The sequence below is a fragment of the Artibeus jamaicensis genome, unplaced genomic scaffold (genome assembly GCF_021234435.1).
Source record: "Artibeus jamaicensis isolate MK-2021 breed Jamaican fruit bat unplaced genomic scaffold, CSHL_Jam_final contig_3176, whole genome shotgun sequence".
Taxonomy (NCBI): domain Eukaryota; kingdom Metazoa; phylum Chordata; class Mammalia; order Chiroptera; family Phyllostomidae; genus Artibeus; species Artibeus jamaicensis.
The window spans coordinates 3,620,501-3,640,933 of record NW_026521740.1 but is presented as its reverse complement, the minus strand read 5'-3'; the positions used below and the strand labels follow the sequence as shown (position 1 = coordinate 3,640,933).

Here is a 20,433-nt window from a genome sequence, read left to right as displayed (position 1 = left end):
ATTCCTCTCTGGTGGTGAACCTCTGAGCCAAACAAGTAGGTCATTTCAAAATACAAGAGTGGGACAGACATAGGCTATACATTTCCATTCCAAAACGGGGGAGCTGGGAAAGAAGTAAAGGGGCTGATGGGTCTCAGACAAGTCCAAAATCCAGCCAGGCAATTCCATTAGATTTTAAGAATCAATATCTTTTTTGGCTCACCAAAATCACCTATGTCTTCCCCCACCCTCACCACCTCTGGAACTAAGAGGGAAGTAGCCTTAACCCTTGAATTTATGGTGGGGGTAGAATACCCATGATCTCTGAATTGCCTTGTGGGATTGTTCTTCCCTTTTCTTAAAGCATAAAACATGTTTGCAGCCAAATAGCTTATCTTCTAGTCTAGTCCTGTTCAATCTCAGGAGTGCAAAAGCTTTTCTTTATTTTATTCCATCTAGGTTTCCTTTGGTCCAAATTGGCAGGGTTTCTGTTGGTACAGTCCCAGCTCTATTCCTGGCTTTTGCTGATCTGGCTGATTAATTCCCAGGATAATCTCATTGTGGAGTGATTATCCAGCCACACCCCTGGTGCTCTCTCTGGGACACGCTTTCTCATTTTTTACAGTTTGGGTAGATTGAGGATTTTTCCAAATCTTCAACTTTTTATTCCTTTTTACTTAAGGATTTCTTCAATTTATCTGTTTCTTCTCACATTTTACTGTAAGTAGTGAGGAGATGCCAGGCCACATCTTCAACATTTTTATTAGAAATCTCTTCAACTAAATATTTAAATTTGTCACTTACAAGTTGTTCTTTCCATTAAACACTAGAACACAATTCAGCCAAATTCTTTGCTAGTTTATAACAAGGATAACCTTTCTTCCAGTTTCCGGCAACAGCGTGTTCTTCATTTCCACCTGAGTTCTCACCAGAATCACCTTTAACATTCATATTTCTACCAATAGTCTCTTCGAGGCAATGTAGACTTTTTCTAGCAAGCACCTCAGAACTCTTCCAGCCTCCACCCGTTAATTACCAAGTTCAAGAGCCACTTCTCCATTTGCTGGCATAGTAAGAGAAGCACCCCTCTTCGAGGTACCAAATGTGAATTAGTATGCTTAGGCTGTCAATAACCGAATACTACCGATTGGGTGGCTTAAACAACAGAAATTTATTTTCTCACAATTCTGGAGGTTAGAAGTCCAAGGTCAGGGTGCCAGCAAACAGTTTCTGATGGGACCTCTCTTCCTGGCTTGCAGATATCTGTTTTCTTGTGATTTCACCTGGCCTTTTCCTTTGTGGGTGCCCAGAGAGACTAGCCCTCTGACTCTCTTTATCTTATAAAGATACCAGTCCTGTAGGAGTAGGGCTCCACCCTTAACCTCATTTAGCCTTAATTACTTCCCTAAAGGACCTATCTTCAAATAGTCACGTTGAAGGTTAGGGTCTCAACACATGAATTTGGAGAGGCCCAGTTCAGTCCATAACAATGGGTCTTGAAGAAATGCATGGAGCAGTAAAGTATTGGGACTGAATATAAGCTACTTTAGTGTTCACACTACTCTCATTCTCTGCTACATTTTTTAAAGAATAATATTAGCATTTATAATGCAACTCATTTAGTTTAGCTCCTGCTGGAGATTTTGAGAGCTTGTGTGAAGTAGAGCTATTATGTTAATTCTGTCTGCACTTCTGTGAAGCATGAAGTCAGTGTCATATGTTTTAAGGGTAAAACCTTGTCGCATTCAAAGAGATGCTTAAAACTGCAATCTTGAAAATTGCTTTTAAACAGTTGGGGAGAGATGTTCATATTCTCAGAGGATGTGATTCAGAAAATTATTCACTGGGAGGTTTTAGAATCTACATTATAGGAAAATTGTTGATTTCTCTCACACCTTTCTGGGAATATTAATATAATACAGATCCAGGCAGTCTTTGGAGATTGTAAATTATAAATTTTTCCAGTACACTTTAGGGTTTTGAGTTTGAGTTTGAATTTTAGTGTGTGTGTGATTTACCTGTTTGTATTAATTCTGCTTTTTTCTCACAATGTTGGAGGAATAGATGATGGAAAATATCCTAATTTAAAGCATAAACATGTTATTTAGATTTCTAAAAATTAGAGTAGCCAATATCTGTATGTATGTCTAAAACAAGAAAGAACATTTAGTTTTTTTTCTATTAGGCTGACAACTCAACATATTTTGTAATTACCTAAAGTCACTGAATTGCCCTGTCTGCTCTTATGCTGGCTTAGATTAAAATAGGAAGAAAGAGAAAGAAGAAACTTGGTTGGTCCATAAGGCTTGGATATTTTGAAGAGGATTGATCAGAGATTGTGTATATGAAAGCCATGTTTATTTCATCAATCTTCTCAGAAGCTTTCAGGTATTTAGAAGCTAGCATCTCTATTTCTGTAATTGTACTAATAGGTGGAGGTAGTGGTATAGTCTTTTCCATCTCTTGCCTGGCTGTTTTGTCCAGAATTACTTATACTTGTTGTTCTAAAAACAGGAAATGTCAAACTTCACTGTCCAAGTAGGATCCAAGACTACAAAAAATCTTTGAAGGGGTCTTAGGAAGAGCTAATGTAGAGCTAATTGCAGCAGAGATGACAGCATCTGACCTCCCTATTTAGAGCACAGACTGTTGTGTAACAAACAGCTCCTCCTGAACTGTCCCCTTACTAGTCCCCATTAAGGGGGTGTTTTACCTTCCTTAGCCACATAGGAGTGGAGAGTAGAAAATTTGCTGTACTTGGGAACAAGGCAAGTCTTTCTGCCACTTCCTCCATATACAAGGTTAGGAGCCAAAGGGTCATTTTCCGACTTCAGCTGATAAGCTAGTTCTCTCTGGCAGCACAATTCTGTTCAAAATCTAGAAGGTTTCTTATCTTATTTGTTTCCATTCAGTTCTGTGCACTAGTAAATGCACCCCTAGTTTTTCTTTTGTTTTGAAACCTGGTTCTCAGATCTGCTACAATGATTTGCTTTCTCACCCCTATAAGTCTCTTTCTGAACCTAAAGAAAGTTATTTTGGGACTCTGTCCTCTGTTGAAAGCTTATCTTAATTTTATCTTTTTTCCTCAGTCATTTTGTCCAAACAAAATAGTATAATGGATATATTATATATTCTTGCCCTTGAGGAAATTTAATTTTTGGGGAAAAAAAAAAGTTCTTTCTGGGCTTAAGATCAGCTTCCTCGCTGCTTCCTGACCACTAAACCAAGGTCATGTACTTTAAGTTTTTTCTAGAGAAGTATCTTACTTCTGGTACCAATTGCATGTAGTCATTATGGGCTAAAGTTATACTGGGCTATACTGTGCTATCCCCAAACCTCAGTGGCTTCACTGAACATTTTATTTTTTTGCTCACACTGAACATCTGTTGTAGATTTTGGGAGACTCTGCTCCACAGCTGGACTCGAGCCTCGAATGCACCACCATCTTGTATGCTCTCTGAAACATGTGGCCTTCTCAGTTGCCTTAGTGGGGAAAGAGTATTAAATGGTCTTGTACCAGTAGTTAACTGTTTATCAGCACCCTAAAACTAGTTACATGGCCCTGCCTAACTTCTCTACAATGAGGTTACAGTTTTAAGCAGGGAGAGGAAGATAACATAGTGCAAACTTTGAATGGAGAGGTAGGGTTGACCTCTAGCAAGGGAAGTAGGTTGAGCATTGGAAAAATGAGAGATGCTCTGTCCAATATATCCAATAGCTTCTTTTTCCCCAGAAGAAGCATGAAATGGGGATATAATCAGAGAAATATATGTGTAAGTGTTAGGAGTGAGGAAGCCAGTTGGCAGATAGAGAAATTGGGAAATGGTAAGAATGGGAAAATGTTCTGGAGTTGTGAGGCAGGTTCTAGAACCCAGTCGAGCCTGGTTGACAGAGTTAGAGTGAAGTCACTCTCCTTGGCTGGGAAACCCCATTGCTGAACCCTCTCCCCCATTTCTCCTGAAGTAGCCTTTCCATTCTGTTTTTTCTGTGCATTTTTAATAATCCCTGTGACACTCTGGTCACACTGAGCTGACTTTCTGTTCAAATCTTGACTGTGGTGATAGATATGTGAGCCTAAAGGTGATAAAATTCTATAGAATATACACGCACGCACAGTTGTAATGAGACCGATGTAATCTCAGAAGAGCAGTAGTGTGTATTAATATAAATGTACTGATTGTGATATTGTACTTCAGTTTTGTGAACTGTTACCAGTGCGGGAAACAAGTAACTGGGCACTCCAGGTCTCTCTTCAAACACCCTTGTGAGTCTGCAATTATCTTAATGAAAGTCAATTTAAAAATGGGTGTGAAATTGTTCTGTAGAACCAATAAATAATTTTTATTTTTAAATGTATTTTACTTTTAGATTGTTCCTGCTGGATTGATAGCATAGTCATCATTGGCTTTTGTAAGTTTATATTTTAATTTTTTATCCTTTGCCCTGACATTTGCAATGCCTGGAGCAAAAATTGGAGCAAAACTTTTTTTATCATCTGATTCTTATAATATTTTAAGGTGTGTTTTATCTTTTATGATGCCATTAGGTGAAAAATAGTTACTTTGAGGAAGTTTGAATTACACTTCTTGAGCTAGGGCCAGTTGGTTCTTAGGAGTGACTTCCTCTCAAGGTTATGACAGCAGAAGCCAGGTGCTGTCTGTGGAGCTGAAACTGTGTGTGCGGTTTCTGTCTATCCTGTGGGACAGCAGAGTCTTCACTCAAACATCTGTGAAGGACGGTAGGTACACAGCACCTTGGGAGAAAGCCTAGTTTTAGATGTGAGCACTTTGGCTGGGAAGGTAAAATGAATTGTTTTATTTACCTTTGAAAATCTGGGAATTAGATGAAGTTAGGGGAGGATTCCAGATTGGGAAAATTTAGTGTTATCCCTATTTGGTCATTTGAAGTAGCTATATTTCTGTTCCATAACTTTTTCTTTGTATTATATTGGGGGGGGGAGTTCCTGTTTTAGTAATTGTTTTTTTTAATTCAGTAAAGTCAACACTTTTGCAATAGGATTGAATAAACATTTTTTAACCTAAGAAAATGAATTATTCCATATATCACTGAAAATTACTAAATCGATTTTATTTGGCTGTCTCTTAGAATGGAGACTTGCCGGTATGGAAAAAGAAGGTTATGAACAGCCAATTTTTTTGATTTACATGTCATAATTTTGATAGAGAAGAATTAAAATATGCTAAACTAATTTTAAAGGCCTCTGTTACAAATATTGTCTAAAGGTCTCTTTGTTTTTCATCATGTTACCAGTTATTGGAAAATTACGATAATAGGTTCATTTCTTATGGCTAGAAAGAAACTAATGTATTAAGAATAGTATAAAGAAGTAATGTATACTTCAGAATTTTTTTGCAGTAAGTATATATAGCATTGTTACCAGAAAATGAACAATAAAATCTGAAGGAAGCAAAATGTTTTCAGTACTTAGATTTAAGAAAACACTGTTGGAGGTCAAGTTCAGCCAAATTTTAGCAATTGTATGCTTCCCCAGATAACTCAATATGGAAGCTAAAATACCTGATTTGAGAACTTCAGTTAGGTTCCATATGATTAAAAAGCAATTGAAATCTCAGTCACCTACATATTTCTGTATACTTCATTTTCTATTTCATTCGTTGTTTGATTAGAAGTTCTTTTAAAAGAAAAAAATGAATAGACCTTGATACTCTTAGTAAATGATTCCTAATATTATTTTTTTAAATTGAGAACTTGGAATGTTCTATCAAAATTTAGTTCTAGAAGCTCTCTTTTTAAGAGCTATAAACTAGGGAGCAGACACCCTTGTGAAGAGCACAAGTTTTAGACCAAGCATAGCCTGGCTCTAATTCTGGCTATGATGCCAGTAAGTACGTGACTATGGTGAAGTTAATGAACCTTCCCTAGCCGGAATTTGTCATTTATAAAATTAAAATAATAGCAGCATGAGGTTTATGAGAATTAATTAAGGTGATAGACCTGGCTATTAACAATATTCAGTAACTATTAATCTTTTAACTAATTCTGTATTTCTTAGTACTGTATGCTTGAGATACTAGTAACAATTGTATAATATGCTTTATAGAGGAGACAATCTTTTATTATTTAGACATTATATAGAGTAAATTTTGAAAAATTATATATTCTTATAAAAGACAAAATGACCAAGGAGACATGGGCTGATCTGTAATGGACCCATCAAGTTACCTTTTTGCATTTTTTGAGCATTTAGGTAACCTCTACATCTTAGCAAAGTGGACATAATGAAATGAAATGATACAGATTTGTCAGTACTTTTGTAAATATAAAGCACCAATGCAAATGTAGGAAAGTGGAACTTTATAATGTGGGGACTTCCACCATGACTTCCATCCATGATGTAGTAATAGGAACTGTATTTATTCTCCTGCTGAGCAGCCAAGAAAAAAGAACCCCATAAAATATATGACACAGAAATTGTCAGACATTGGACAACATAAGAAGTAAATCCTGAGAGAAGGGAAACAAATGATGAGCACAAGGCCATAGCCTAAGAAGAGGAACCAAACAGATCCCAGTGGTCACCCTGAATTGAGGTGATAGAGCTGGGGCTCAGGGAAGCTGACACAGCTAGAATTTATAGGACTGAATACCAGAGAAGAGAGGGTTGCATGGGGAGAACACTAGAGATCTTCAGCTAAGTGCTGATTCGTGCATGTGTGTAGGAGAAGTACCCAGGGCTGAAAAAAAGGGCCACTGGAAAGGAAGAGGTAGCTCACATAGGACTGAGAAGTGTGTGTCCCCACCATTGAGAATAAAAAAACTTTGTAAAACAAGTGGTATTAGATGGAGTATACTCAGAAGGGTTTTGCCTCAGTAGTGATGCAGAAGTGGGCCCAGAATAGAGGTGGTTCTGATCCTTCCTAAAACATCTTAACAGTAAGCCGTTAAAGGAGGATGATAAAACTTTTTGTAAAGGGCCAAAAGGAAAATATTGTAGGCTTTGCAGGCTGTATGATCTCTGTTGCAACTAAGCTCTGCCATTTTAATGTTAAAGCAGCCATAAACAATATGTAAATGAGTGGGGATGTCTGTATTCAAATAAAACCATATTTAGAGAAATAGGGTGTGGGCCAGATTTGACCTGTGGGCTGTAGTTTGAAGGCTCCTGGTTTAAAGAATCAAATGGTTTCTAGTAGCTTAACTTCATCCCAGAACAAAGCTCAAGACTATTTAAAGAAATATCAAATATCCAGCACCTAACTAGATAAAGTAAGCAATGTCTAGTGTTCAGTCAAAATTTACTAAATAGACAAGGAAACAGAAAAGGTCAATAGTAAAGAGAAAAATCAATTGATAGAAATAGACTCAGAAATGTCATAGGTTTAATGAACATTTAATAAACAGATTTTACTTAATAAGAAAACATATTTACTAAACAAAGATACTAAGGGAGTTACTATACTATGTACCAAATGTTCAAGATAGTAGAGGAGAGCATAGGGTTTGTTAAGGAGAGACATGAAAGCTATTATAAGACCTATATTGATCTTCCAGAGACAATGTAAATTTGATGAAAAATACACTGGGTAGGATTAAGAGTAGACTAGATATTGCGCAAAGAACTGAATTTAAAAAAATAGCTCATCAATGAGCTGTGGGACAACTTCAGTCAGCCAAATATATGTGTAATTGGGCTCTTCAAAAGAAGAAAGGAAAAAAAAACAATTAAATAATGGCTGAATGTTTGCTAAATTTGATGAAAACGATAACCTCACATATCTCAGAAGCTCAGTAAATACCTAGCAAGAAGAAAAAATATGAAGAAAATTAGACCAAGGATACCATAATCAAGTAGTTTAAAATCAATAATAAAGAAAAGATTCTACTGATTTTAAAACCAGTAATAAAAGATTCTACAGCAGAGAACAGACACTATAAAATTTGGAAGAACAAAGAATGACATCAGACTTTGCATTAAAAACAATGCAAGCCAAAAGACAGTGGAGCAACATCTTTAAAGCAATGAAAGAAAATATTGTCAAACTAGACACCTATAGCTAATAAAAATATCTTTTAAAAAGATAATGAAATAGAGACTTTTTAAAACATACAGACTCTGAATGAACACATTATTATTACATGTACAGTACAGGAAGTGTTACAGGAAGCCCATAGAAAAAAGGGAAATAATATCAGATGGAAATAAAGAGCATCAAAAATGGTAGCCTCCTGAGTAAATAACATTTTTAAATTTTTAATCTTTTTAAAAAGATAATTGATGAAAGTAGTAACCAGAGTTGTGTTAATAACATGAAATATAAAATTGCACAAGGGTCAGGAGGTGAAAAATTGAAATATCAAATTAAAGTTTTTATACTGTAGGTGAAGCAGAGTAATATTTCTTGAAGGTACATTATAATATGTTAAAGATATGGTTATAAACACTAAATTAGTTACTAAAATATTAAAAGAGTTTTAAGCCAAGAGATAAAATTAAATCAGAAAAAAATAGTCCAAAAGAAGGCAGGGGAAAAAGGAAAAAGGGAATGGAAAACAGGTGAGATGAATACAAAAAAATAGCAAGATGCTACATTTCAGCCTAACAACATCAATAATCACATTAAGTATAAATGGTCTAAATACTCCAGTTAAAAGACAAAGAACGTCAAGAGTAGGTTTTTAAAAAACAAACAAGCACTACTATACACTGCCTGCAAAAAAATGCACTTCACATATATAAATACACAAATAGGTTATAGGCTAAAGGATGGAAAATAACATATTATAGCACTAATTTTTAAAAAGTAGCTGTATTAATATCACAAGATAGAAAGTAGAAATTAGAGGAAGAATATTGCCAGGAATAAAGAAGATTTTTTTATAATGATAAGGTAAAATCATCAGTAGGACATAAATGTTTATGCATCTAATGATACAAGGAGAAGTAGACAAATCCACAGTTACAGTCAGATTTCAACACCCTTCTCTCAGTATATGATAGATCAAGTAGATAGAAAATCAATAAGGATATAGAAGATTGAATAGCTCTATCAACCAACTGGACCTAATTGATGTTTATAGTAGACTCTATTCAACAACAGCAGAATATGCATTCTTTTCAAGTATGCCCAGAACATTAATCAAGATAGACAATATTCTAAGTAAGAAAACAAGTTAATTTAAAAGGATTCAAATTATACAAAGAATGTTCTTTGACCATAATGTAATTAAATTAGAACAGAAATGCGTCTGAAAAAATATCTTCTAACTGAACATCACACTTCCAACTAACCCAGGTTTATGTTGTAGGCCATAAAAATACCTTAAGTTTAGACAAGTAAAAATGATACAAAATACATTCTCAGACTACAGCAGAATTAAATTGGAAATCAGTATCAAAGATAGTTGAACAACTCTCAAATATTTGGGAATGAAACAACCCATGGGTCAGAGAAGTTATTTCATTAAAAAATTTTAAATATTTTAAGTGAAAAGAAAATAAAATTTATGAAAATGTATGGTATATAATGAAAACAGTGCTTACAGGAAATTTATAGCATTAAATGAATATATTAGAAAAGAAAATCTAACATCAATAGCCTAAGTTTTCAGCTTATGAAACTAGAGGAAAAAAAGAGTAAAGTAAACCTAAAGCAAACAGAGTTAAGAAAACTTAAGAAGTCAGCAAAATTGAAAATAGGAAAACAATAGAGAAAAACCAACAAAATGAAAAGGTTGTTCTTTGAAAAGATTAGTAAAATAATAAACCTCTAGGTTAACCAAGAAAAAGAGAAGACAAATTACCATATCAGGAATAAGAGAAGGGCCATAATGCCGAACTCATGTATATTACAGTGGTTAATAAGGGACTACTACCAACAACATGTGCCCACAGATTTGATAACTTAGATGAGGTGAACCAATTCCTGGAAAGATATATCTAAAATACTGAAATTCACTTGAAAAATAGATTACCTGAATATTCCTATATCTAGTAAAGAAATCAAATTAACATAGTATAACAACAACAAAGACTTCTAGAAAACAAAACACCAGGCCCAGATGGTTGCACTAGTGAATTTTACCAAATAACCCATGTGACAAACAAGAAATAAAAAGGGAAATTAGAAAGTATTTTGAACTGAATGAAATGAAAACATATTTCCAGATTACTAGGATAAAACAATTGCAGTTCTTAGAGGAAAATTCATAGCCCTATGGTCTATATTATGAAAGAGAAACAGTCTCAAAATAATGACACAATATAAGGGATTGTTAAAATTGTCTCAAATTTCAGAATGTCTTTTTATTTAAAAATATGCTTGTTTCATGTTATTGGAGAAGACAGTTAGGGTTGTTTATCAGAGGGCAACTTTTAGCTCTTAATAGGAAAGAAAGAACCATCAGATTTCCTCAACTACCACCTGAGTTTCTTGAGTAAGACATGTTGACATGTCTCCTCAGCTATCTCAGCTGGTGGAGGTGAAGCTCACATGGATGTTTCTAAGTGCTCTGTACGTGCCTTTGAAAGGTATAGAAATGAACTGAGGTGTGTATTTCATCATTTGCCATGGCCCTTCTTTAAGTAGTACATTTTTGACTGCTTTTGAAAACTGATTTGATTTATAGAAACTTAGAGAGTTTCTAGAATGGCTGTCTTGGATTACAGTGATGCATTATATGAGGAGTTTCTACTCCTAAGACCAGCTTTCTTCAATGAGATACAGTGTTTTGGGGGAATGGTTATTTCACAGCGCCTTGTAAATGAATTCGTGATATTTCTGCCTCCATTATGGAAGAGTAGGAAGACAGGCCCAAAGTGAACCAGTGCCAGAATCAGCTTTAAGGTTCCCGATAGGATTGTCCCACTGCACTTACTGAGAAGATACATTTTCTGTGCAGTTCGGAGTCCTGTATTTTCTAAGTTCATTTTTGTCCTGACTCGTCTCCTCCTGGAAGGGCCTGGTCAGCCCTCTGTACAGTGGTGTCATTGGCAGTCAAATGAGTGATTGGTGACTGGATCCCTGAGATCAGTACTGAAGCTCAAAAGATGGGCACACAGAGAGATTATGTTCTGTGTCAAGGAATGAGTTCCCCATCCCTTTCAGTCCAATATTGTGTATTTTCTTTTTAGGTTAGTAGTTTTGAAATGCAACTCATCTATTCCTACGTTCACTCAGGATTAGTGACAAAAAGGGAATGGAGCACAATGAAATGAACACATTTTGTGACAGGTTTTCAAGAAGGTTGTGTCAAAGAAGCAGTTCAGAATTCAGTGGAGATCTTGGAGACCTTTAATTATAACTGTTCAGTGTAGGTAACCAATCAGGATAATTCATGTTCTTTCCTGGTCCCTCCGCACTGCCACAAACACACACAGCTCATTCACACACAGACTGCCATTCAGGAGCTTGGATTACCAGTCTGGGTGATCACCCAGCTCAAATAAAAAAGCCAACTGTTCTGTCACTGTTCACGGTTATGTTTTGCAAACAGAATTTACGCAAACTGACTCTTTCTTTAGGTCTAGTGGCCATGCGGGAAGCCCTAGGAATTATAGTTCTAAATTTGTCATCTGCCATAGCTTACTGGGTACCAGCCAATAGTAAGGGATGCACCTATAGCAGACTCCAATCATCAGTGGAACTATTAGATTGAGAATAAACTGTCCCAGTAGTTTGGGAATGTTGACACGAAAGAAACTGCAGATTAAGTGAGACCATCACTTGTGGGATCACAGGATAGAGGAAGAAAGGGAGAGTGAGCAGCCGAAGTTTATTTATGGAATGTCAGGGGGCCATTGAGGCTCAGCAGGCCCTGGAAGCAGAGGACTTCCCTGGGTGCCTGTTTTCTCCCTCTGACCTTGGATGAACTAGCGCGCAGTATATTATGCCGGGCGATTGTGCTGGTTTGTCATGGTTAGCATTCTGGACTGTCACTGGAATGTAGGAAACGGATGAATTTGAATTGAACCATGAGGTGGTCTCTGGGCCTTCTCCTTGTCTCAAGGAAACCTGTCGCTGTTTGTCTGGGCCTGGCCTAATGAAAGCAATGGAGGGAAAGAGAGGTGGGCCTTTGATCTCTTTGTTGCAGCTGCTCCCTGGGAACTCGCTGAAATCAATGCCCTGTTTTCCTGAAGGAATGAATGGCTTTGCCTAACTAGCTTTGTGAAGCCGTGGGGGAATTCACTGCCTCTGTTTATTGACAGCTGAAAAGGAGCACATGGGGTGGAATGGACCTTCTTGGGAAAACCAGGCACAAGGAAAATTAGACCTCAATTTAACACAGAGGAATTTGGAAATTCACCCTGAAGGAGACGGTGGTTTCTCATGCTTACATTAGAATTACTCAAGTTTGGGGCTAGTGTGTACTGAACAATGGAGGGTCTGTCACAACTATGTTATAAGTAGGAATATGGTATGCATAATAAATGATGTTAAGTAGAAGTTGATCCAACACCCTCCTTTTTTTAAACACCAAAGTAGAGCGAGACCAATATTAACCATAATATAATCAGGAGATTCTCTTATTTTTGCTTGAATAAAAAAAGTGATATTTAAAATAAGCATTATTAATACTAAGTCTCTAGACAGTGTCTTCCATTTGTTTATGTTTGAAAACATCTTTGAACTTTGTATGTAACTTTTACGAATGCTAGCTCTTCATTTCATTCTGGGTTATATGTATTGAGTGGTAATATTACAATAATACATTTATTTTTTTAAACTTACATTCTTGGGAAATTTTAACTGAGAGTCTATATCAAACATAAATGAAACTAGCCAATGGACCAGTATAGCACTTGCAATTAGAATAGTCCATAAATCCTTAGGCACATTAGTGCCTTACTTTTGAGAACAGTTAGGAAAAAGTCTTGAATTTCTCACAAGGAAACATCAATATACCTTCTTTTGCATCTCCCCTCACTTGCTCGGTTTCCCAAGGAAGAATTTATGGCTTCTTCCTTTGGCCTCCAGCCCTTTGTGCACACCTCTATTATAGCACTTAACACATTGCCCTATAGATCTTTGTTTAGGTGTATTCTTTTCGTTGGAAGTAAAGCAGCTGTGTCGTATTCATTTTTATATCTCCAAGCCTCGCAAAGCTCTTGGCTCAGTGAATGCCTGCTGAATGAATGGGGATTGATAGCTCCCTGTACGTTACTTTGAATGTAATTACTTATCCAGGCTTCAACTGCAAATACTACATTTTAAGAAAACCTGATTGATCTATTGTTACCTGATTGGCGCTATAGCCTTTTAAAATCTTTCCTCTGTGGAGGATTATTAAACAGGCTTTTTTTTTTTTTTTGGCAAGTTTGCCGGGCAGTCCATCAGCTTCTGAGCAGGAGGCATAAAAAGTGCATGGAATTGTCCTTTTCAAAGCCAAGGTCTCTTCTCTAATATTCTTTCCTAAAAACAAACCTCAACACAGCATTTAGATGTTTTCAGTAAGAAGATGAAGAAGCTTACAATTCAGAATTTTAGAGACTTTCACTTAACCAGATTTAGTGATGGAGATGGATAAAACTTTCATTTTACATGATTTAGTTCTGTGATATAATGTTAGATAATTCAAAATAAGACATCTTTTGACAGCATCTTTAGCCAGATTTACCACCGCCGTATGTGATGGGCTCCCTGTCAGAGGAAGCAGACACTTCACCTCTCAGTGACAAGTGTGAGGGAAACTTTGGTTCTAAAGGATTCCAGAAAACGATTTCACAGGACCCCAGAACAAGCCCAAAGAAACAGGTTTTAGCCTGGGAATCAAAACCTGGTTCTTTTTAAACCAGAGCTTTAAGTGGGAACTAGTTGTCAACATTCTTTGGGAAAAATAACATCATAGAATTATCATGGAAAAGTTTAGAAAAAGTTGGTGGGGTGTAGGTAAGCACACAAGTACAGGAACTTGCTAAGGTTTTACTCTCCATGTTATTTTTGTTTTATTTTGCCACCAGGATTATTTGTAAAGAAATCTACTTGATTTCCTGTTTTGATTAAAGGTAGGGATGAAATTTAAAGCACAGGTTCACAAATCTGTGGGTTGTGGCAGCAACCTTAAGAGAGGCAGGGACCACCGCGTGGCCTCTGCACTGGTGGTAGATTCAGCTGCAGTTCTGTGGGGATTTTAGGTTTCTCACGAGATGGGAAATTGCCATGGCCTTGGTCACTGATAGGTTCTTGCCCCCAGAAGCATTAACTTGTAGACGAGAAAGCAGTAAGCATAGCACTTAGGGTTTATAACTTGGCTCTTTGGGCCTCCTGGTTTCTGGAAGTAATTTTATGTGACATTATGCCAAAGTTGGGAGGAGCTGAGGGTGGATGGAGAAGTAGGAAATCCAACCACACTTTCCCATCTGATGTTTCAGTTTTTAGAGGTGAGGCATATCCTTGTCTGCATTGACAGAAGGGACTACACACAGGCCAAGGAAGTGGCTGCAACTAAAAACTGTGTTTTTAGAGTCTGATAACTTCAACTGCATGGTCCTGCAATTAGAGAGACTTTCTTCTTAGGACTGAAGACTGTTGTAATATCCAAGAAATAATAAGTGAAGAGCCAAGCCCTCAGAATGGGTTTGGGGATCAACATATATTAGGCCTCTGTATTTGTGCGTGTATGTATTTCCATAAACAACTTTCTTAGTAGAAAGACACCACTACCTGCTTCCCTCCTACATGGCTTCCTCTCCATCCAGACCGACCCAATAAAGCAGCCCCAATAAAGTCTTATCTAGTCATTGGAAGGGAGACATCTCCTTACTGATTAGATTGAATTGCCAGAAAGACTATTCTGAAATACAGAATTATTAAAAATTAACTTTCTCGGGTATGCTTACTGTTCACAAGTTCTGCCCTCTAGGCTTTTCCTTTTAGAAGGAGAAGGATGTTGCGTTGTTTTTGGAAAAAAAAAATGGTATTAAGCAGAACTGTTTTCTGCTTTGGAGTTTTGGGTTATCTGTTTGGTTTTGCTTGTTTTTTGGTTTTGTTTTTTTACCTCTTAGTGGTCTTTCCTTGCTCCTTAGAATCCTCCCCTTATTTTCACTTCACCCTCAGCCCTGCCCAGGTACTTCTTTCCTCTTCCCAAAGGATCATGTTCTTACTTGACACTTATTTTTAAAGGCTTGACAATTATCTGATTTTTCTGCCCAAGGCTATGAGGTATTTTTACTTGAATTTTGGTCTCCGGAAAATGATGGCAAATGCTTGAGTGCTCCTTGCTTACCACTGTGTTAAGCTCTTCACTTAGATGAACTCATTTAATCCTCAAAAGGCTCTTGTGCTGTAGGATTCTTGTTTCCATTCTACAGGTGAGGAGGCTGAGGCAGGGAGAGACTAAAGAGATTGGGCGAGGTTGCTAAGTGGCCCCAGGTGGCACCCCGACAGGAGTCTAGGCAGTCTGGCACCATGGCCCCTGCTGTTGACCACATCACTGTATTCCCTCTCTGAAACTAAAGATCCTTTAAGAACTTAAAGGTGTGCCCCTGGAATGCTGGAAAATGCCACTATGGCATGTTGACGGAGAGAAATTTTTGATCCTGGCATTCCTGAACTCATACTCTGTGTATAAATGTCTACTTACACAGTACCAGTGTGGTTTTTCTCAATGCCTTTATTTTTAACCTTTGAATGTTTTCCCCTGTAGGATTGCTTTCACGTCTGATGTGGCCCGTTTCACATCACATCTAAAACTCCTTTGTACCTCAGACTCAGAAAGGTAAGTGTGTCTCTGCGAGACCATCCGACTTCTGCCCAGTGGGCTCACTGTGGTCAGTGGTGAGCCTGTGTTCTCATTTGCTCTGAGTTAGAGCACAGTCCAAAGCCTCCTGCCTTTCCCCCATAAGGGGCTTTTATACAGTTGGTTTTTATTTATCATGACTTGCTTACTAGAAACTTGGCAATGTTCCCTCCCTTACATTTTAAAAAGACATTTTAATACTGTTTTATCTTACAAAAACAAACAAATACATACCAGGAAAAGAAATTAGGGGTGCTACTAGAGTCACATTTAGTATGTCGCATGTATTGCAATTCAAAGTCTCTAAATCATGTGCCTAAAATCGCAATATGAGGTGATTCTCAATTTGCATATGTTCTGTCCAAATTCCCTAACATTGTGAAATACGTGTTAGGAAATAAGTGCCCCTAAATCCAGTGTTTATTTGAGGGAACTCGTGGTTGGCAGGAGTCGCAGTTTTTATCTCTTATCATTCTCCATACATCTGGAGATTATGATTTGTATGAAACACCTATTTCAAAACAGTAATTACTGCCTTAAATTTCGCACTCAGCATTTTGGTTGCTCTCCCCCCACAACAAGCAGTGTGTTCTCTGTGTAAACCCATTGCCTTCTCTACCCTACAGCAACCCTCCCCCGTTTTGCAGCTTTAGTGCTAACAGTGTTGCTTAACCATAACTCTTGGCTTCTCGCCAAACATTTTTTTTTTTTACAAAATGTCCTTGACTGTAATATGCCATAATTTTTTTTTAGTTTCAGTGTTCTTTGTAAGATTTCTTATATTTCATCTTACACTTGATTTTGTCCCCCTAAGCCTCTCACTAGATAAACTGCTTCCAAACTTATTTTTCTCTTGGGGTTGACTTCTAGAAAAGCTATCCACACTTGCTCTAGTTGGAAGGCCAAAGTGAAGAGGCTATTAGATGTGTGTGTGTGTGTTCAAATTCCTGTTCTCCAAATAATTCTAATCGAAGCTAGTCCACTTGCCCACCAACACATTCGAAAGGAAGATTCTAGTACTATCCCAAAATGCCAGAATCACGTCTGTGTATCAGTCATTCAGGTAACTTTATAATAACAGTAAGACCCATTCATCCCAGGCCCATTTTTAATTGTTTTCTTTAGTTAAGTATGATGTTGCCATTAAAAGCACAGCTAATAATACTTTACAAATCTTTCAAATATATGACATGTAAAACTTGAAGCTGGAAGTTAGACATTTCTCTTACAGGGGCATGTTAGGAAGTGAAATTGTATTATGATGATCCAAACGAAAGATTATTGAAGTAAATAAAAAATGTATACTCTTTCTGTTATATTACATTCTAAAATAGCTTATTTAGTGTTTTCTAATTGTGAACTTAACCCAGTTTGTAAAATCATTCTTGATACTTATTAACAGACCACATCTCCTCTGTACATACACTTTAGACTCTGTACCAGTCACTGTGCTTCTGTTTGTACATATGTAATGTATAATCTGCTAACAGCTCTGCGAGGCAGAGAGATGTCACCAGGAAGAGGAGTTAGGACACCTGCCTAAGGTCACATACCTGGCGAGCAGCAGAGCCAGTACTCACACCCAGAGCCACCCAACTCTAGAGCCAGTGTGCTCCCTTCCGTGCCACCCCGTCCGCTTAGATGACACAGGCAGGCGCACCTTGTTTTGTGGCGCTTCACAGGGGTTGCGTTTTTTAACAAATTGAAAGCCAGACCCTCCACTAACACAAAGATTATAATTCACTTTACTGCGATACCTGTCTGTTGTGGTCTAGAACCTAACCCTCAGTGTCTCCAAGGTATGCCTAATAGAACACTATCATTTGGTTAACAGTTTAAAACTGATGGTAGAACACAACCTACTCTAGAGTAGAGTATGCTTCTCACATCATGGAAAATGTATTAATTATCTTACCACTTTAAGGTGAGGAAAGTCACTAAGAAATATCATGAAAATTTGTTTATTTCCCAACTCTCTAAACAAACAAGTTGAAATGAAGGCAGCTGCAGGGGTAAAAGAGTTAGGGGTCATAATATAAGAGAGTGTTAAATATTATCATAAAAGGTAGTAAAGGAAGCACATGTCTCAGTGTGTTTAGAATAATGGTAGGAGTTAGGTATGCATGTTTACACTATAGCAAATGTACTTTAGGGAATAATTTAATCGACCCATGATGTGTCATTTCCCAAGATAAAGTTTTTCTTTTTGTTTGAGCATAGGAATTAGAAGTGGTCCCCAAAGCAGACACACACGACAATGTAACTTAGAACCACATGACGGTGGTCATTATCGTTTTATGTTCTTTCCCTGAAATATTTCTCATTTGCCCTGTATATTCAACTCAAAGGGTGTAAGAGTGTTGTTCTTTCTGAATGAGGGAAGCTTTAAAACTTTATGGACAGGTAATTTTATAAACTTCAGTGTTCAGTTATTGCATTTTTGTTCACTTTTTTCTTCTTCTTTTGCTTTTTGTGTCCGCCCCACAAGGAAATTACCATTTCACTGATTTTAAGGTATGAAATGGATAAATCTAGGCACATGATCTATGCATCTGCCATCTACGAAATCTTTCCATAACACAAGCCTGAGTATACTGCTCTCCCACTTAAAACCTCTCAGCAATTCTGAGTAGGCAGGACTCATGGTCGCATGTGACAGAAACTAATGGGACCATTGCAGAATTTCAAACAGCCACATTTGGAATCTTCTGACACGCAACTAGAAGCATATTTGCCTGTTAGAAGAATCGCTGGGACAGGAGGTTGTGTAAGATGGGGGAGAGCCAGTCCAAACAGACTGGGGAGCTAGTCTGGGTCTTAGTCTTCAGTGTGTAGAAATGTCTCTTTTCATTGCTCTAACTGGACTCCAGGCTCCTTACTCACTAGGCTGGTAGGTAGTAGGTTTAAAGGAAGCCACATGAAAATTGAGTTTTGGCCAACAAAGTGGGCTAGTCCTCCATTCTCTAGCTTACCTTCTTACTATCCCCCACCCCACCAAGCTTTGGGGTACCACAGATTAGAAGACAGTGTCCGTACATGGTTGCACATGTTAGATGTTAGGAAGTGGAGATGGACCATGTGAGTCCATTAAGTGCCTCCTTCTCCATCTTCCCTTCTGAGCCCCACTGTCTGGTGTGAGAAGGGAAGCGAGTGTCAACAGAAGAGGCCAGACCCTAGTGAGACCAGAGGGGCCCCACGCTGTGGTTGCTCTGGTTTTCCAAACCTCTGCTTGCCTGCCGAACACATAATGTTTGACTTCCATGTTCCTGGCTTGCGAGTTCTCTTCTTGGGTACAATTTAATGCCAGCTACTCAGCTTCCTAATACCCAAACTGAGAGGACACATCCTGGCACATGTGGCCTCTACCACAGGCCCTTGGTCCTCGGGCAGGCCCTCTTCGCCCAGGTCTGTCTTCCCTCTGGATGCGTACCCACGTGCCAGGGCAGACTTAGCAGGTGCCTGTGCCACAGGAAACTGGGGCTCCCTGGTTGCTGATTCTTGGGCATTGAAGGCCTTCCTGCCCCAGCTCTCTATTCCGAAGTTCTGATTTCTGAATAATGGCTGTCAGATCTTGCATGCTCTCCAATTTTCAGGAGGGCCTTGCTAGTCCTCATCCAAAAGCCTCAGATGTTCAGTGGCACAGCTGGAGTGGGGTTTGCTCAGAGGACATGATGGGCCTCGAAGTCTGGGTCCCTTAAGAAGTTTTGTTAGGTGCACAAGTACCTGCTGTTTCTGTAACATCTGTGAATCACCACTTTTGTCACAGTAAGGGTTTCCCCCAGACCTCCTTGCTAGCATTTCCACCTTCTGGAAAAATCCACAGCCCCACTGCCCATCCCAGCATGTCACTCTGGCAGGCACTTCTAAGCTCGGGAATCGGGGACGTGTCCTGTGACTCCATGCTAGCAGCACCAGCCTCTCTTTCCTCTTCCTAGTTGACTTCCTCTGTCCGACACTCCCCCAACCCGCCCTTTTCCCCTTTGGTTTTTGAGAGATTCAGAGTTTAAGATAACTTTCTTTGCCTCTCTCTTTCTAGGTATTTGCATAGGAGTCAGAGGAGTTAATCTTGTGAGTAAACACTTATCATCTGCTCCTTCCCTTCCTTCTCTATCCGCACCACTCTCCCCACCCCACACCCTCCAGGGCTCTAAAGCAGAGGCCCAGCACCAGCGTCTCTGCAGACTCCACACTCCCCCTTGCAGCGGGGTTGCTGGTAGAGTGGGGTGGGGGGTGCTTCTCTGAAACACAGTCTGGCTCCAGTTAGGGTGGTTGAACCTCATCTATAGCACAGGTGTGTACTAGTCTTAGCACCTGTTTAAGGCACCAGCAAGTCTGCCTCTCACTCCACAACGTTAAATATGCAGGAAGTATCCTCTTTTTTATTCCCCGTAACTATTTTAATTCACACTCCAGCCCCATGTGGCCAACCTGGAGGGGAATTTCATTGCAGTCATTTTTAGGTGTCTTCCCCTCCCTCCTGGGTTATGTCCTGAAACCTGGAGATTTCCACAGTACCTGGTGTATGAGGGACTTGTCTCTGGCCCTTGGCATTTTCACAGTCGTGGTCTCTGGAAGCCTCAGGCCCACCAGCGAAGGTTGGGAATCCCTTGCTCAGGTCTGGCCTCCCGGAATGCACTCCATGCATGCCCTGCTGGGGCCTCCGTGCTGCCTCGGGAACCAGAGCTGTGCAAAGGCCCCTTTCTGGGGGCTGGCAGGTCTCCTTTTCCTTTCTGCATC

The 20,433-nt window shown here is 38.6% G+C and overlaps 1 protein-coding gene across 13 annotated transcripts in view; it reads left to right on the top strand.

Annotated features, from left to right (window-relative positions):
* Positions 1–20,433, top strand: part of PLAGL1 (PLAG1 like zinc finger 1) — a 55,088-nt gene that overhangs the window by 11,436 nt on the left and 23,219 nt on the right. For 11 of the 13 annotated variants that reach the window (XM_053663441.1, XM_053663442.1, XM_053663440.1 and 8 more), the window contains exons 3-4: positions 15,604–15,675; positions 19,733–19,764. The gene's annotated coding sequence lies outside the window, so the exon portion shown is untranslated. Of the gene's footprint in view, positions 1–4,347; positions 4,390–15,603; positions 15,676–19,732; positions 19,765–20,433 lie in introns of those variants that run through there. The other 2 variants (XM_053663439.1, XM_037144936.2) reach the window with 2 other exon arrangements.